The sequence below is a fragment of the Fukomys damarensis genome, unplaced genomic scaffold (genome assembly GCF_012274545.1).
Source record: "Fukomys damarensis isolate Sample0158 unplaced genomic scaffold, DMR_v1.0_HiC HiC_scaffold_25, whole genome shotgun sequence".
NCBI lineage: Eukaryota > Metazoa > Chordata > Mammalia > Rodentia > Bathyergidae > Fukomys > Fukomys damarensis.
This window is the reverse complement of record NW_022900937.1, coordinates 31,454,408-31,470,428: the sequence shown is the minus strand read 5'-3', so window position 1 is coordinate 31,470,428 and position 16,021 is coordinate 31,454,408.

The window sequence follows — 16,021 nt, the reverse complement described above, 5'->3', positions numbered from 1 at the left end:
CCCCGATGGCCTCAGTCATCCCCAGGCCCATCAGGGAGATGGGTCTCCCCTCCGGACTGTCGCCAGGGCCCGGGCCCTCTAAAGTCCTGGGTACTCTTTGTGACCACAAACATTTGTAGCTTTGCCAGTTCTTTGCCTCCACTGAGCAGCTGTTTTTATTTCCTTTTGAGCCACGTGCGGTTGAATCCAGGGCCTTTGCACTGAGTTACATCCCCAGCTTTTTCATTTTTTTTTTTAGTTTATTGGTACATTTTAGGGATACAGTACAGTTACATTCATTGTTGGGATCTTGTACCTTTACATGACAGGTCTTGGTTCTCATTTTTCCCCCTGTCCCTGCCCTCCCTTCACCCCCTCCTCCCCTCCCCACTTACAAACACTTTATTTCCATTTTAAAATTTTCCTCCTATTTTTTTCTTTTCCCTTATTCCCTTTCCCCTACCCTTCCCACTTTCCCTACGCCTTAACCCCTGTTCTTCCTATTTCACATGGTCAATTATCTCATTAGAATCTTATGTACTGTTGTCGTTTTTCACACCAGAGAAACTATTCAGTATTTACACATGTGTGACTTATTTCACTTAAGAGTATATTCTCAATATGTATCCATTTTCCTATGAATGAATCTAATTTCTCATTCTTTATGGCTGAGTAGTATTCCATTTTATAGAAAAACCACATCTTCTTTATCCAGTTTCCAACGGATGGGCAAATGGGCTGTTTCCAAGTTTTAGTTATTACAAACTGTGCCGCTATAAACATGGGTGTGCATATATCTCTGTGACATGATTCTTTTAATTCTTTTGGAATTAATTAATTCTTTTGGAATCTCCCCCTCTCCCTCCCCGTCCCTCTCCTCCCTCTCTCCCCTCCTCTTCCCCCTCTCCCTCCCCTCTCCACCTCTGTCCCTCTCTCCAGCAGAGGGATGGCTGGGTCAAATGGAACCTCCAGTCCAAGCTCTTTGAGGTATCTCCATACTGATTTCCATGGTGGCTGCACCAGTCTGCACTCCCACCAACAATGGAGAAGGGCTCCTTTCTCCCCACAACCCCACCAGCATTTGTTATTGTTTGATTTCTTGATAGCACCCAGCTTTTTCATTTTTCATTTTGCTACAAGGTCTCACTAAGTCACTAAGTTGTCCAGGCTGAGCTTGAACTTGTGATCCTCCCGCTTCAGCCTCCCGGAGTGCTGGGATGACATGTATCGCCACACCCAGGTTTTTTAGGGTGTCCCGAGTGGTCCCAGATCTCCATTCTGATGTGTTGCTCCAATCCTGGATCTCAGCAGTGTCCAGCAGATCACCCAGGGGCATGAGGCATGGGGTAGAAGCATCTTTTTCCTCCACTTGCCACCCTTGCCAGGCAGTTTGGGTTGTGCTACGCACAGACCCCAGGGAAATGGAGCCTGCCCTTAAGGAGCCCGGGCTAGAGGCAGTGAGGATGCAGACTCTGGTACCATCCTTGGAGTGAGACGTCCTGGGACTGATGGAACACAGGAGCCCAGGGGCTAAGAGGAGGCAGGAAGAAGGCTCTGTTCCCTGCCTCCCTAGGTGCCCCTGGGATCTGTGTCTGTTCTTGCACCTTTACAGGATGCATAACCAGCAGGAAGTACAGTTACAGCCTCGGGAAATGGACTCTCCAGCTGCTGCTGGCCATCAGGGGTTCCTTATGCCAGCAGATTGTTAGGCAAAGAAAGGAGGTGGCATCTCAGCAGGTGCGGTGGACTCCGCTCTTCACGAGGAACAGAAGCTGCTGCTTATCCACTTCCTGGTGAGCACAGGAGTGAGGTGTCTGGCGCTGAGTTCACCTCCTGGTGTCTCCTGATTATCCCCACACTGAGTTCTGACAGGAAGTGGGTGAGTTCCGTGGGTGTGGCCTACTAAGGACCTGGGCATAGGGCTCATGTGCCCTCGGAGGGTAATCCACTTGTATCAGCTGCCCTCTGGTGTGCAGGGAGGGTTGGTATGGGTGGTGGAAGTGGAAGACGGCCCTGGAATTCACACAGCAGCAGGGCCTCCATTACTCCTGTTCCCTCTCTTTTAAGTTGCCGAAGTGTATTAATCAGCTTTCCTGCGGCTGGGACAGAAAACCGGACACCCACAACCTAAAGGAGGAGAGGTTTAACTTGGCTCGTGGTTTCAGGGGATTCAGTCCGTGGTTGGTTACTCCAAGGCAGGAACATCATGGCGGAAGGGCATTGGGGGAGGAAAAGTGCTCAGTTCATGGAGGTCAGGAAGCAGAGCAGGAGAACAGAGACAGGGAGGGGAGGGACCAGATATGGACCCAAGGTCACTCCTCCACTACCACCCGGACACATCCACAAGTGAGCTCCACCAATCCCCTGGGCCGCTGTCACACCAATCAAGTTGACACTTCCAGAAATTATGACCAACCGGAATCCTGAAGAAGCTGAACTTAAATGGAGCAAACCACCAGGAATCCGGAGGAAGCCACACTTGAGTGGCTTGAACTTGTAAGAGAAGCAAGCATGCTCAGTGCAGCGGGTGGACTGTAGCAGATGGTACCCTTTGGGTCCCCTTTACCCGGTGGTTCCTTCTTGGCTCACAGCTTCTCTGTCCTTGGAACTGTCTTGGATAATGAGTGCTGCCTTGGAAATACTTGGTGTTCCTCTGGAGGGGATGACTTCTGGCCATGGTTGACAGAAGACCTCTAGCCTTCAGGTAGGATAACAAGAATTCATTCTTTCCTCACCCACATAGACTTCAGTGGAACCCACATCTTTTCCAAGAGTTTCCCACTGCCTCACCCTGCTCCCCTGTCCCCTCAAGGGTCCTCCCGAGAGTCCTCCCTTAGGTCACCCACACATGGATACCTGGCTTAGCCATTGCTTCTCTAGAACCTGACGAATCAGGGCCCACTGAGAGGGCGTGATGGTTTACACTGAGAGTGGCCTCAAGACCCTCAGTACTCAGAGGAAGGGTGTTGGAAGGTGGTTGGATCTTGGAGGTGCTGGTGAGTCCAGTGGCTGAATATACTGGTGGGAGATGTAGCCTTGGTGGAACGATGCGGTCCTGGGGGTGTGACCTGGGAGGGTTCATCTCCTCCCCAGCTCCTCCTTGCTCTACTTTCGCTCCTGCCAGGCCCTGTGCCATGTCACCTGGCCTTGGAGCAGCCGACCACGGACTGAAATATGAGCCCAAATAAACCTCTCCTTTAATTTGTTGGTGGAAGGTGTTGAATTCCAGTGACGAGAAAGTGACAAAGGCAGAGGGAGAGACTTACTCCATCCATCTGGGGGCTCCCAGGAATCTTTCTGGGGTTTGTGTTGCAGCTGCAGGTAGGATCTGATGGTGGCCAGGGACTCACAGGGTGAGCGAGGCACGTGGTTGTGTGGCTGGGATCAGGACACCTGCGGCCTTGGCTGGAGGGTGGAGCCTGTGGGGTGCTGTGGGCTGTGAGAGTTAAGGGGCAACAGCATTTGTAAAGGTCCCTGCGGGGCGAGAGAGCCTGAGCTTGAGGCCTGTGCCCCCGCCTGGAGCTCTCGCTTAGCTCGGTTGCAGTGGGCTTTGTGGTGACGGGGTTGTCCTGTGTATCCCACATCGGGGCCGAGGCAGCATCTGCCTTGTCAGCCTGGGCTGCCACCCACAAGTGGCACAGCCGGGCGGCCTGTGAAGTGCGTCCTCTTCTTTGTCACCGTCCCAGAGGCTGAAATCTGGGGTCGCAGGTCAGCACGGTTGGGGCCCTCGGGATTGTGGGGTCTGACTTCTTGCTGGGTCCTCAAATGATGGAGGGAGAGGAGCTGGTTCTCTGGCTTCGCCTTTTTGGGTCCCGATCTCATCGATGGGGCTCCACCTTCGGCCCTCAGGTTTACCAGAGAGTACAACCAGACTCACTTCTCACGGGGGATTCGAGTTCAGCACCTGCTCTGGGGCCGTGTACTCAGGGCAGCGCAGATCTGAAACTCAGGCTCCCAAATGCTAGCTTTAGGCTGTTGCTTTTATCCATTGCTCAAAATAATGAAATCCTTTGACTATTAAATAATTCAGTCCTTTTCTAAAGGGTGCAGTTAGATCTATCTGATCCATCTTTTTCTCCTTTCTTATCCTCTTTTTCTTCTCCTTTCCCCTTCCCCCTCCTCCTCCTCTTTTTCCCCCTCCTCCTTTCACACTGAGCTACATTTACAGCCTTTTTTATTTTGAGACAGGGTCGATGTTTCTAAATTGCCTAGGCTGGCCTCGAACCTGTGATCCTCCTGCCTCAGCCTCCCAGCTACTGGGTTACAGGTCTGCGTCACCACTCCCAGCTAATAATACTATTAATATCAGAATATATTTTCTCCTTTCTGTCTTATAAGCATTTGAATGAATGACTGTGTACATTTGATTATTTTCTTTTCAAACAGTTTTACTGGAGAGCACCTTTAAAAACGGAGCATTTCTCCACGCCAGGACGTTATACCCAAAGATGTGATATTCTGTAACACTGTACCACCATCTCCCATCATATTTTTATTTCTTTTTTTTTCAGTACTGGGGATCAAACTCAGGACCTTGTGCTTGCAAGGCAGGTGCAGTTGTCCATCATACTTTTATTTACCTCCATCCTGTCTTTTATTTATTTTTGCCTTCCGGGTTGGTTCCTTCCCATTTTCTTTCTTTTCTCTTTGGTTGTTGTGAATAACACGGTAGTGAAATTCTGACAGAAAACGCTTCCCTTCACATTTCTGATGGTCACATTTCCTAGGATGGATTCCCAGAAGTGAGTTATGGGATCAAAGGAGGGGACATCCATCTGGCGTTAGATCCATCTTGCTAAATCACTTTCTTCCAGCACTGCGAGAGAAGCCTGCTTAGTGCATGCTTGAGGGGGTCTCCGTGGTATCTTTTAAAAAATGATCAATTAGGTTAAAAAAAAAAAGACAATTTAGTTTAACTGGCATCTCTACTTACCAGTAAGGATAAAGATTTTATTTTATTCTTGTTTGTTTTTGAATCAGGGTCTTACTTCATAGTTCAGTACTATGTAGCTGGAACTGCTGCAAAATTTTGCAGATCCTCCTGCCTCAGTCTTGGGTGCTGGGATTACAGGTGTGCAGCACCACGCCTGGCAGGATTGTCATTGTACAAATGCCCCATGATGACTTACTCTTTTTTTTTCCCTCTTTGAGTTTATTGGCACATTTTAGGTATACAGTACTGTTACATTCATCATTGGGATTCTGTACCTTTACATGACAGGTCTTGGTTCTCATTTTTTCCCCTTGTCCCTGCCCTCCCTTCACCCCCTCCTCCCCTCCCCATTTACAAACACTCTATATGCATTTTTTCATTTTCTCCTATTTTCTTCTTTTCCCTTATTACCTTTCCCTTACACTTCCCACTTTCCTTACACCTTTAGCCCTTTTCTTCCTATTTCACATTGTCAATTATCTCATTAGGATCTTATGTACTATTATGGTTTTTCACACCAGAGAAACTATTTGGTAGACTTACCCTTCTTCTGTAACTGCCTTTTTTGTTAAAGAAAGGACACAAGTTCCAGATCTATTAGTGTAAATTCACCTGGGTTAGAGTTATGGGTACACTGTCCTCTAAATTGCAAATATTTTCCCCTGCAGGTTGCCATGTGCCTGTTAATTTAAAATTTGGGGTGAGAGCGAAATGTAAAACTTGATTTTGCCGAATCAATTTTTCCTCACTTTTCTTTTTGTAACATCCATTGCTTCTTCGCTGGTAGCATCAACCATAACCCATCTTTAGACCTCGTCAAGGGCGCAGCAGCCCACGCTGGGAAGGCTGTCTTGGAAAGCAGATGTGACAAGGCAGGCTGATTCTCCCCAGCGAAGCTTTCGCCTCCAGTGGTGCCAGGTGCGCTGCCGCGGGTTTCTGTTAAGGGACGAGGCTGAGGACTGCGGCTCTTGGGAGCTGCTGTGTGGCGGCTCCCATTCGGACCTGGGCTTCCGGTGCGGGACCTGGACTTCCGGTGCGGGACCTGGTCTTCTGGCGCGGTGCCTGGTCCCCATCCAATGTGTGCATCACTGGGCTGGACTTCGGGTGCTTCTTCCTGTGGGAATCCAGTCCCGGTGGCTGTCAGGATGATGTGTGACCCCGAACTGCTGTGTGGCACCGACTCTCAGTTCTGCTTTTTCTCTCATGGTCTGTTTTCCTTTGCAGTTCTTTTCTTGCTTAATACCTGCCTCTCCCAAGGTGCTATAAATCTGACTATGAGAAGAGTCCTTTTGTCTCCGGTGCTGTGTATCCAGGATGTGTCTAAGGCTGCCACCCAGGAGGGGTTTGGAAAATAGTAACTGCTTATGGCAATAAATAAGAGCCCCCGGCAATGATGAAGGACCCTAGGGCAGAGAATTAAAACATCAACCCTAGAGAAGGACACGCTTCGTCCCTGCAGGAATTGGTTCCCTCCAGGCCAGGTGCTAAGTGAAATAAATCAGACGCAGAAGGTTAAATAGCCATGGTTTCTCTTACACGAGAAACCCAAAAGCATAAATGAAGAGCAAGATAGAAGATAGAGGATAGGAAAGGGGAAGGTAGACTTTGAGGGGATGGGCAAGGAGTCTGGAGATGTGGGAGATGGAACAAGAAGAGGGGAGCCGGAAGTAAAAAGGATTAGGGGTGGTACGTACATGGACAACTGCCTTTGCTGAATGTTTTTGTCACGTACAGCAAATATGTACTTACACGAAACAAATAACAATAAAATGCAGATCATGAATTAAAAAAAAAAAAAACTCTGGAGCCAGACTGCCTGGTTTGAATTTCGATTTTGCTACTTCCCAGCTGTGTGGCCTTGGGATGGTCACTCAGAGCTCCTGAGCCTCACTTTCTGCGCAGTCGAGATGCCAGCACCTTTCCTGGCCACTGGTGAGAGCACTGAACGGCAGCAGGGACGCAGTCAGTGCTTGTGACTGGCTTTGTGTGTGATGCCACCTGGTGCCCGGCTGTGTTCCGAGTGGAGCCCTCGGAAGAGCCCACAGATGCCCCTGTGAGCCTGCGGAGGCCCAGGGTCCGGGAGCGGAGGACCCAGGAACCATGGTCAGACAGACCTGGAGCCAGGCAGCCCCACATGGCTGACCCATTCATGGCCGGGTAGCCCTGCACAAGTCCTGACCTCCTCTCGTGCGTGTGCTTTCTCTTCAAGCAACAGACCCTCAGTGCCGGAGAGTGGTGAAAACAAGGCAGAAAGCCATAAAAATGGGGTGGCATGTGCCCCTGGCAGCCTGTGGCCTGCATGGGGTACGCCTGGTTCTTTCGTGTCACCGTCCTCCATGATTTCAGAACAAGCACACGGGGGAAGGTGGGCTTTGCCAAATGAATGTGGAGGAGAGAAAGAGACCTTCCAGTTAGGACTCAGAGCTGACCTTGGGGGGCTCACACTGGGTGAGAAGTGCCTTGGACGTGGTGACGCATACCTATCATGCCAGCACTCGGGAGGCTGAGGCAGGAGGATCGTTGTGAGTTCCAGGCCAGCCTGAACTACATAGTGAGACCCTGTGTCAAAAACCAAAAACCAAAAACCAAAACAATGAAATAAAATAAACCTCCATGATTACAACATTTTGCCTTCTTGGATCTAATGGAATTAATTCATGATCTTCCTGGAATCCATGGCTTTGCGTCTCTGTGCTGCTCACTTTGGAGGTGTGTCAGTGGTTACGTCCGTTCTGGACAAAAATAGTTGCGAGGCAATGGTTTGCACCTCATCTTTGCCATGAAGCTGTGGGTGGCCTGAGAGATTAATGTCGCTTGTATGAAAGGGACCGTGAGGTGAAACACTGCATCTAACGTCCAGTCTGCTCTCCACACCGTGAAATATTGGCTCTGTTAGTTCCACTCTGGAATACACTGTGCAGTAACGAGAAGCATAGCTCATAACCAAGGTGTGGAAGACTTCAAAGCACACATTTCCAGGGACCTCCCTGGATCCCAGCTGTGGGCCAATGACTGGCGAACAGTGGGTTACCTGAGGTGTCATTCCGTGCGGCATCCCTTTCATCCGCCATGCGAATAATACCCAAGATGCCTCTGGTATAGAAAATACATTACGGGCTGTTATGCAACGGCTCCACTTCTCCAAGCTTGTGTTCAGAAATCCAGGAAATGAAAACCTAAGCAAATCGAGATTTTAATTGACCTGCACTGTGGTCACGGTGTAGTTCTTTGGGTAAAGAGGAGGAGGGCAGTCATTATTTGTTGTTTAACCAGAGGGAGAACAGTTAAAGATTAACAAAGTTCACAAATGAGCTCTCAGCTGCTCCCATTTTATTTTTGAGATTTGCTACCCCATTATAGGGACATTGTGGATCCAAATTTTGTCAGCGAGTGTGACTTTTTTTTTTTTAAATGATAAAGAAAGTGGTCTCCTGGCGTTGTCTGGGGCAGAAGATGGAGTCCTGGGTAATGGTCATCCCACTGTCACAAAGGATGCTGAAGTTTTGTTCAAAACAAAACAAAACTCAAGTGGCTTCCAAATTCCCCCTAATTGGAAAGATTATCTTCTTAAATCAATGAGCATCTTCTAGCTGGTGTGGTGGTGCATGCCTGTCATCCCAGCACTCCGGAGGCTGAGGCAGGAGGATCTCTGTGAGTTCAGGGTCAGCCTGGGCTGTGTAGTGAGACCCTGCCTCAAAAAAACAAAATGAAATGAAACCACCTTCTGCGATCCTCCAGGCACATGTACAGGGACATTAGGGAGGAGCTGGAAGGACATCTGTATAGGAGCAGCAAGCCTCTCTGTTACTTTGGTTTTTAAGGTTCTTTGGTGGCAGGTTGGGATAGCAGAGTTACAAGCAATGAGCTAAGCCATTTAGTCCCCCACAACATGGGATTTTTCTGGAGCCTTCCTGACTCAGCCTGGAGTTCAGTGACTTGGAATTCAGCAGGGAGCAGCTCCCAGCCATGGCGCAGACGGTGCAAACATATTTCTTCGCAGTTTAGCTCTGCTGACCCCTCTCTGCGTCCCTCCTCCTCCTTTCTTGCTGAAATTTACTTTCCTGTGTCTTTGCTCCTCCTCCTCCTTTCTCCTCCGTCTTTTCCTCCTGCAGTACTAGAGATTGAACCCAGGGCCTTCGCAGAGCTGCATCCAGCTTTTAAAAAAATGTTTATTTAGAGGCTGGGTGTCACCAAGTCCTTAATTTGTCCAGGCTGTGCTTGAACTTGTGATCCTCCTGCCTCAGCCTCCCTGAATGTTGGGATGACTACAACTGGCTTCAAACTCAGTTTTAGAGAAGGTAAATGACAAACCCAAGATTATGGCACACGTTAGGGGTGCACGGGACCTCATTCCGCTATGGTCACCCTTTAGTGACCCTTCGCCCTGGCCTGGCTGACGCTGAGCGGAGGCAGGGAGACACCGGGAATGCAAAGGTGGCGTTGCTGGCTGTCACCTTAAGGCCTCAGGCTCACTTGTCACCGGCTTCCTTTGTCACCCCGGCGACAGATCCAGCTCTTATGCAGGGCACGCTGGGATTTCTCACTTTCCCCATTAATTTTAAGTGAGCATTTTTGAGATTTCCCCATGCAACTGGTAGGTTTTGCTGAACCGAGCTTTGCGAACAGCGTCTTGAATTAAAAGGCTCCGGAGCCCACAAAAGTGGAAAATTCAGTTGCTCGTAAGTGACTTCCTCGGCTCACTGCAGTGAGTGAAGTTCGCTGACAAGAGTGAAATTTCAAAGAATTAATTCACAGAGCCCCGTGCCACAGCTAAAAGGGCCACGGAGCGGGGCAAGCACTGATCTCGGCAGAGCTCCCGGCGACCTTCGTACTTGTGAGCAAGGGGCCATGGCGGGGCCGAGTCTTCCAGACGAGCCGCGGGCTGGTTACAAGGTGGCACCTCGCCCTTCTTTTTACGTCAGAGTTTTTTGTTGCGGTTGTTTTGTTTTTTGGCACTGGGGATTGAACTCAGGACCTTGCGCTTGCCAAGCAAACCCCAGCACCACTGAGCTAAGTCCCTGGCCTTGCTTTTATAAAGAGCTGTTTTACGAATCCGTGTCTGCAGTGCATAACGATTGTTCTTCTCGTGGGAGTCGGTGCACGGACGTCACCTACCTTAACTCCTTTTCATCCCCTTCCCCTCCTTTCTCTCTCCTTTCATCGCTTTGTCCCCTTTCCCTTTGCAAAAGATCTATCTCCTGTCTTTTATTTCGCGCATTCATTCATTCAGACTTTGGGTTTCTCACATGAAAGAAACCACGCGTTATTTAAGCTCACGGGTCTGATTTAGTTCACTTAACATTTATGGTCTCAACGCATCTGTTTTCCTACAGACGAGTCAAGTTGAACCTTCTTTACGGCACAGTAGTACTCCGTGGTGGGTCGATCCACCTTTTCTTTATGCATTCACCTGCTAATGGACAGAGACTGCTTCCAGGACTTGGCCATGCTGAGCTGTGCTGCTGTAAACACGGAGCGCACAGCTCACTGGGAGACAATGTCGTTAGCTCTGCTGGGAAGACACCTGGAACGGGAAGGGCGGGGCCCCGTGGAATTTCTTGTTCAGTTTGTTGAGGATCTGTCGGGAGACCGAAGTCTTGCAGCCGCCTTCCAGGGTCCTGGTTACCTAGGAAACCAAACTGAGGGTCACAGCACCATCTGGTCCTTTCTGGGTGTCAAGGAGGGCAGAAACGCCTGCAGTCACCGAGGCTGCCGAGTGGGAGGGTGCGTTTGGCCGTCTTTGTCAGACTCCTCTAACCCCGTGCGTCTCCCCGACGCCCACTCTGGGCTTAGGCGCATTCACGTGGCAGCGCACTTGGAGAGCTGGGCAGAGCTGAGGAATCCCAACTCAGCCCGAGGACTGGAGCCAGAGGGAACCGTGCCCCCGTTCCTGCGGGGTGACCTTGTATGAAGGGCTTGCCTCGCTGAGCCTCAGTTTCCCACCTCTGCCATGAGGCCAAAGGCACCTTGGAAAGCACTGCTGGAGCTGGAGTTGAAAACGCCCAAGTGCCAAGACGGCGGGACCTCAGAGGCCTCAGACAGGAGCTCAGCAAGTTCGTTTCCTTCTTTGCCCTTTCTCTTCCCTCCCCCGGAAGCTACTTGTGTACCCTTGGATGGCTCCATTTCTTCGTTTCCCTGGTCTCACGCCCTCTCCGTGGCCCCGAGGGAAGAGCCGTGTTCACGTCTCCTCAGGCCACTCTGGCGACACCTGGAGACTCGCTCACCTCTCAGTGTCCCCTCATCGCCTGTTGCGGGTCTTGCGGGGGGAGGGGAGCCGGGAGCCTGGAGCCCCGCACATGCGCAATTGGGCGTAGGTGTTTATTTTCTGAGAAGAGGCCCACAGCAGTGCTCCGGGCACAGGGAGCCCAGCGGCCAAGAAGAGCCAAGGAGTCAGGAGACTCAGTGAGGATGGGAGGGGGCAAGGCTGGGGCTCCAGTGGCCCAATGAACAAGGGTCCCGTGAGAGAGTAGTGGGGTCCCCCTGTCCGGGAATGCGATGAAAGCCAGGCGGTGGATGGAGGGATTCATACCCCTCTGATGAACGCTCCGTGCTGCGAATTTTAGAGAAATTGCAATCATTGGTGCCTTTAGAAGGATGCTAGCTGCATAACCTAAGCGCTCTTCTACGTCAAACTGTCCCACAGAGAACCCCACAGGCCGGTGATGACAAACCTTTTAGAGCTTCCAATGAGAGCAAACAGCTTGCTGCAGCACGCGTGCCAGAGGTTCGCCACCGCGGCCACGAGGTGACCTCAGCTTGGCCAGATGGTCTGAGATGTTGTGGAGGCAAAGAGTCCCTGCGGCACCCCACTCGGGTCCCCTCCCGATAGTGGCAGCCTTCTGCTTTTGCTCATCTCTCTCTTGTCTCTCTGCCTTGTCTTTCTGGGTTGAGGGATGAACCTACCAGCTGGAGAGTAGACCTTGGGCCACTCTCTATCAGGTTCCAGCCCCTCGCCTCTCATGTTCTTCTTCTGGGACTGTGTGTCCCCTTCCTTCTTAAACTATGGCGCCCATGAAGGTCACAGTCGGGGGAGGATAGAGAGGAGCCTACCTAACGTGAGGAGCTGAGTCTGACGTGAGGGGTGTTATCGCCACAGCAAGGCCTATCGTGGGGCTGGGAGCCTGTTCCTGGTGAGTGGATTCTGACTTACATGGCTACAATAATGATACGCTTTTGGCACCAACTTTTACACTTTTTTGTTTGCTTATTAGAGTCATTCTGTGTAGCCCAGGCTGGCCTTGGACTCGCTGTGTAGCTCGTGTTGATCCTCTTGCTTCAGCCTCCTGAGTGCTGAGATTACAAGAGTGCACCACCACGCCTGACTCAGTTTCTTCTTTTTAAACTGAGAGTTAATGAACCCTTTGTTGCATAATGAGAAAGGTCGTTGGAAGATTATGATGTAAACCATACCAAAAAGCAACGAACACAGAGTGGAAATGAGTGGATTTATGTGTCTGCCAATTGGAGATTCAGATGCCTAGTAAACTTCAAAGGAAAAATAGGAAAAGCCAAATAGTTTACAAATGGAATCCATTCTCAGTTATTCCAGTGTTAAGAAATTGGTTATCAAGGGGTTCTTTTGAAGTAGGGCTAATGCTGTAGGCAAAAGTGCACAGGCATGGATGTGGCTATACAGTTCTTTAATGAATATTTGTAACTTTGGTTGCTTAGATTACTGAGCCTAAATATTTTAAAAGCGCATATGAAATAATGATGATTACGTCTGTCTTAAATGATGTTTGTGAGGGTTAAATGATATGGTCTATATAAAATTCTTAGCAGGGCAAAACACCCAATATTAACTCTTGAATACAAGGTAGTTTTTTTGTTCAACTAATAATTTAGTAAATTTGCATTTGTGCTGACTTTCTCTGAATGCTATATACAATCTCCAAACTAAGAGCTCAAGAAATTAAGCATTCCTTCAACATCTGGGGCAGTGCATTGCTTCTCATCATATTCATAAGCTTTGGCAATACATTATCAAGTAGTGTGGGCCTCTTGTAAATTACAACTTTTTAATTGATTCACCTCACGGGTGCTAATTGCTACTAATTTATAGCTTACTTTGCATATATTTGAAAGAGATAAAATGGTGTCCTCTATCTGCATTGACACGTGGACCTTCAGATTTTGTTCCAAATCACCTGTTCCTCTCCCGGTTGGTCTTGCCCTTGACGCATAAGCGCTTCTTGTAGTTTCTAGTAATCTGGACCGAACAGGCCAGTCCTTTAGTAATCTGACCCTGTTGCAGGCCTTTAGAGATACCTTTTCTCTGTCTTTTTACCTTTCCTAGCACCTTGTCTTCCTCCAGCTGTCCTCCTGGGATTGGAGACAAATGGCATCAGTTGTGTCTTAGTCACTTTCCTGTTGCTGGGAAAAGATACCTGACATCCACAACTTAAAGGAGAGGTTTAATTTGGCTCACAGTTTCACTGGGTTCAGTCCATGGTCGGCTGCACCAAGGCAGGAACATCATGGCGGAAGGGCCTGGTGGAGGAGAGCTGCTCACCTCATGGTGACCAGGAAGCAGAGGGAGCAGGGAGGAGCTGGGGACAAGAACACATCCTTCAAGGTCACACCCCAGTGACCTCCTCCAACCAGGCCCTGCCTCCTATGGAGCATTTAGTCATGAATTTATCCATGATGAATCCACTGATGCGCCCCGCGCCCGATGGTCCATCACCTTCCACACACATGGGGCTTTGTGGGGACATTTGAGATCTAAGCTATAATGATGTGATTTAGTGCAAAGATATTAAGGCTTATTGTCAGAAAACATGGGTTTAGGTCTTGGCCTTGTTAGCTATTGAATATTCACATCACAGGGTGCTGTAATTTTTCTTCCCTGAGCCTCAGTTTCTTCTCTGAGGAACGTGGGTTGCAGATTCTCTGTGTCCCCAGGGTGCTGGAACCTGTGAAGGAGCCAGTGTTAGACCGAATAGCTCTGCTTTTGTTAGCTCCAGAGGGGTGGGAGCTGCAGTGTTGGAAACAGTGAAACCAGGTACTGAACAGCACGGGACGAGACGCTTCTCTCTGCCGCTTTCTTTCCACAGAGGGGACAAGGGACACAGAGATGAGGAACAAGGACACCGGCAGGGCCACAGGCCCGGTGGCTCTGGGCAGGATGACGCTGGCTTTGTCTCTCCCTGGGACGTGGTGAGTGAGGCAGAGGTGAGGCAGCATGGTCAGCTCATATTCCACATAATTTCTCTGGTTTTGTGGGGTCACAGATCAGCACACGTGGAAGCAAGTAGAGGAGTTAAGAGGAAACCCCTACCTGGGCTTGGGAGGCCGCGGCAGGAGGATTACAAATTTGAGCCCAGCCCGGGCTACTTAGCAAGAGCCCGTCTCAAAGTAAACAATAAAAAAGGCTGGAGATGTAGCTCAGTGTGAAGGCCCTGGGTCCGGTCTCCAGTACCAGGAGGAAGGAGAAAGAGAAGGAGGAGGGAGGAGGACGGAGGGGAAGGGGTAGGGGAAGGGGAGGGAAACAATTCCAGGTAAGAAATAATAGTGAGGGGCTGGGGTGTAGCTCAGTGGCACCACACCTGCCTGGCAAACACAAGGTCCAGGGTTCAATCCCTGGTGCTGGAAAAAAAAAAAAAAAAAGAAAAAAAAAAGAAAGAATAGTGACTTAAAATAAAGTAGGGACAAATAAAGGGAGTAGGGACAAGTACGTGGATTCAAGGAGTGGTCAGGGTGCAAGACTGGCTTGACCGATGGGATAGAGGGACCGAAGGAGCAGAAAATATTGAAGAGGGGCTCCAGACTTCTAACCAAGCGGATTTATAACTGCAATGTAAACCAAAACAGGCGATTCAAAGGCTTTTCTTAGAGGAGGTGCTGGGGGGAGTCTGAGGCTCCCCCTTGTCTCCGGGCAGCAGCCAGTGGCCGGAACAGCTCGCAGCTGTGGGGACAGGTCCAGCCCAGAGCTACAGACCTTGGCGGTGAGTATGGGTGGCGGCCACCCCTTCATAAGCTCACGGTGCACATCACCCAGATGAGGCAAGGGGGCTCCCACTGTGTTTGGCAATGAGTCAGCCGGGCCAGGCCTTGGGGACTCGGGATGAGCTGAGCCGGGTCCAGGGAGCGTGAGCAGGACATGGGTTTGTTCCCAGGTGTCTGTGCAGCTGTAGAGACGCAGGCCTCAGGTCTTCCTGGGTGGGATGGGTTGGCCGCCGTGGTTCGTGTGACCAGCCATGAGGTCTGGGATGTCCCCAGGGGGCCCTGACACTGGGTCAGCCTTTTCCGGGTGTGTCTGTGCAGTGCCGCTGGTGAGAGAAAGACCTGAGCCCAGAGAATGGGTGAAGCCAGGGTGGACTCCAAGGGGTCGGCATTGTCCTGCCCACTGTGGGTTTGAGTGGGACGGGAAAGGCAGGACGGGCGGGAGCGTCACCTGCTACTTCTTGAGCTGTGACATTGGCTTTCTCGGTCCTCAGACCTTTGAACTTGGGCTGGGAATAGGTATTGGGAGTTCTTAGGCTCCATAATTGTGTGAGCCAGTCCCTAATAAAATAAATCTCCCCTCCCTTCCTCCCTCCCTCTCTCCCTCTCTCTCTAGCCATCCATCCGTCATCTGTCTTCTCCTAATTGTTGTGTTTCTCTGGGGAGGGAAAGTAGAGCTGTAGGACCTGAAGGTCTCTTCCAAGGTCAAAAACTGATATTGGACCAACAAGGGTGCGAATTCACCGCATGACCGGCAGCACGCGATGGCGTTCGGTGCCTGTGACATGCAGCAGATGCCCCAGAGATCTTACCGGGCAGGGTTCGGGCGCAACCGAGCATCTGAAGAAAAGAAAACCTTCCCATATGCCTGAGTCGCACCCTCAAGGCTGAGGAACGGCTGTCAACCAGTGGGACCCCAGGAGGCGGCCGGCTGTGCCCACACTCCGGGAACGCGGCGCCGGGAAGTGTTTCCTCAGGAGCCCTGCTTCCTGCCCCTGCGTGCACTTCAAGTGCAGTCGTTTTTATTTTCGCAGACTCCTTCTCTGCTCGGCCAGTGATGCTGGCTGCCGCTCTGGCGATGGTGGCGCAGCTTCTCGGTCCGCCCGGCTTCCCACCTCTTCCGGTGACGGCGATGGGTCCTGCCGCCCTTTGACGGGGGGGGGG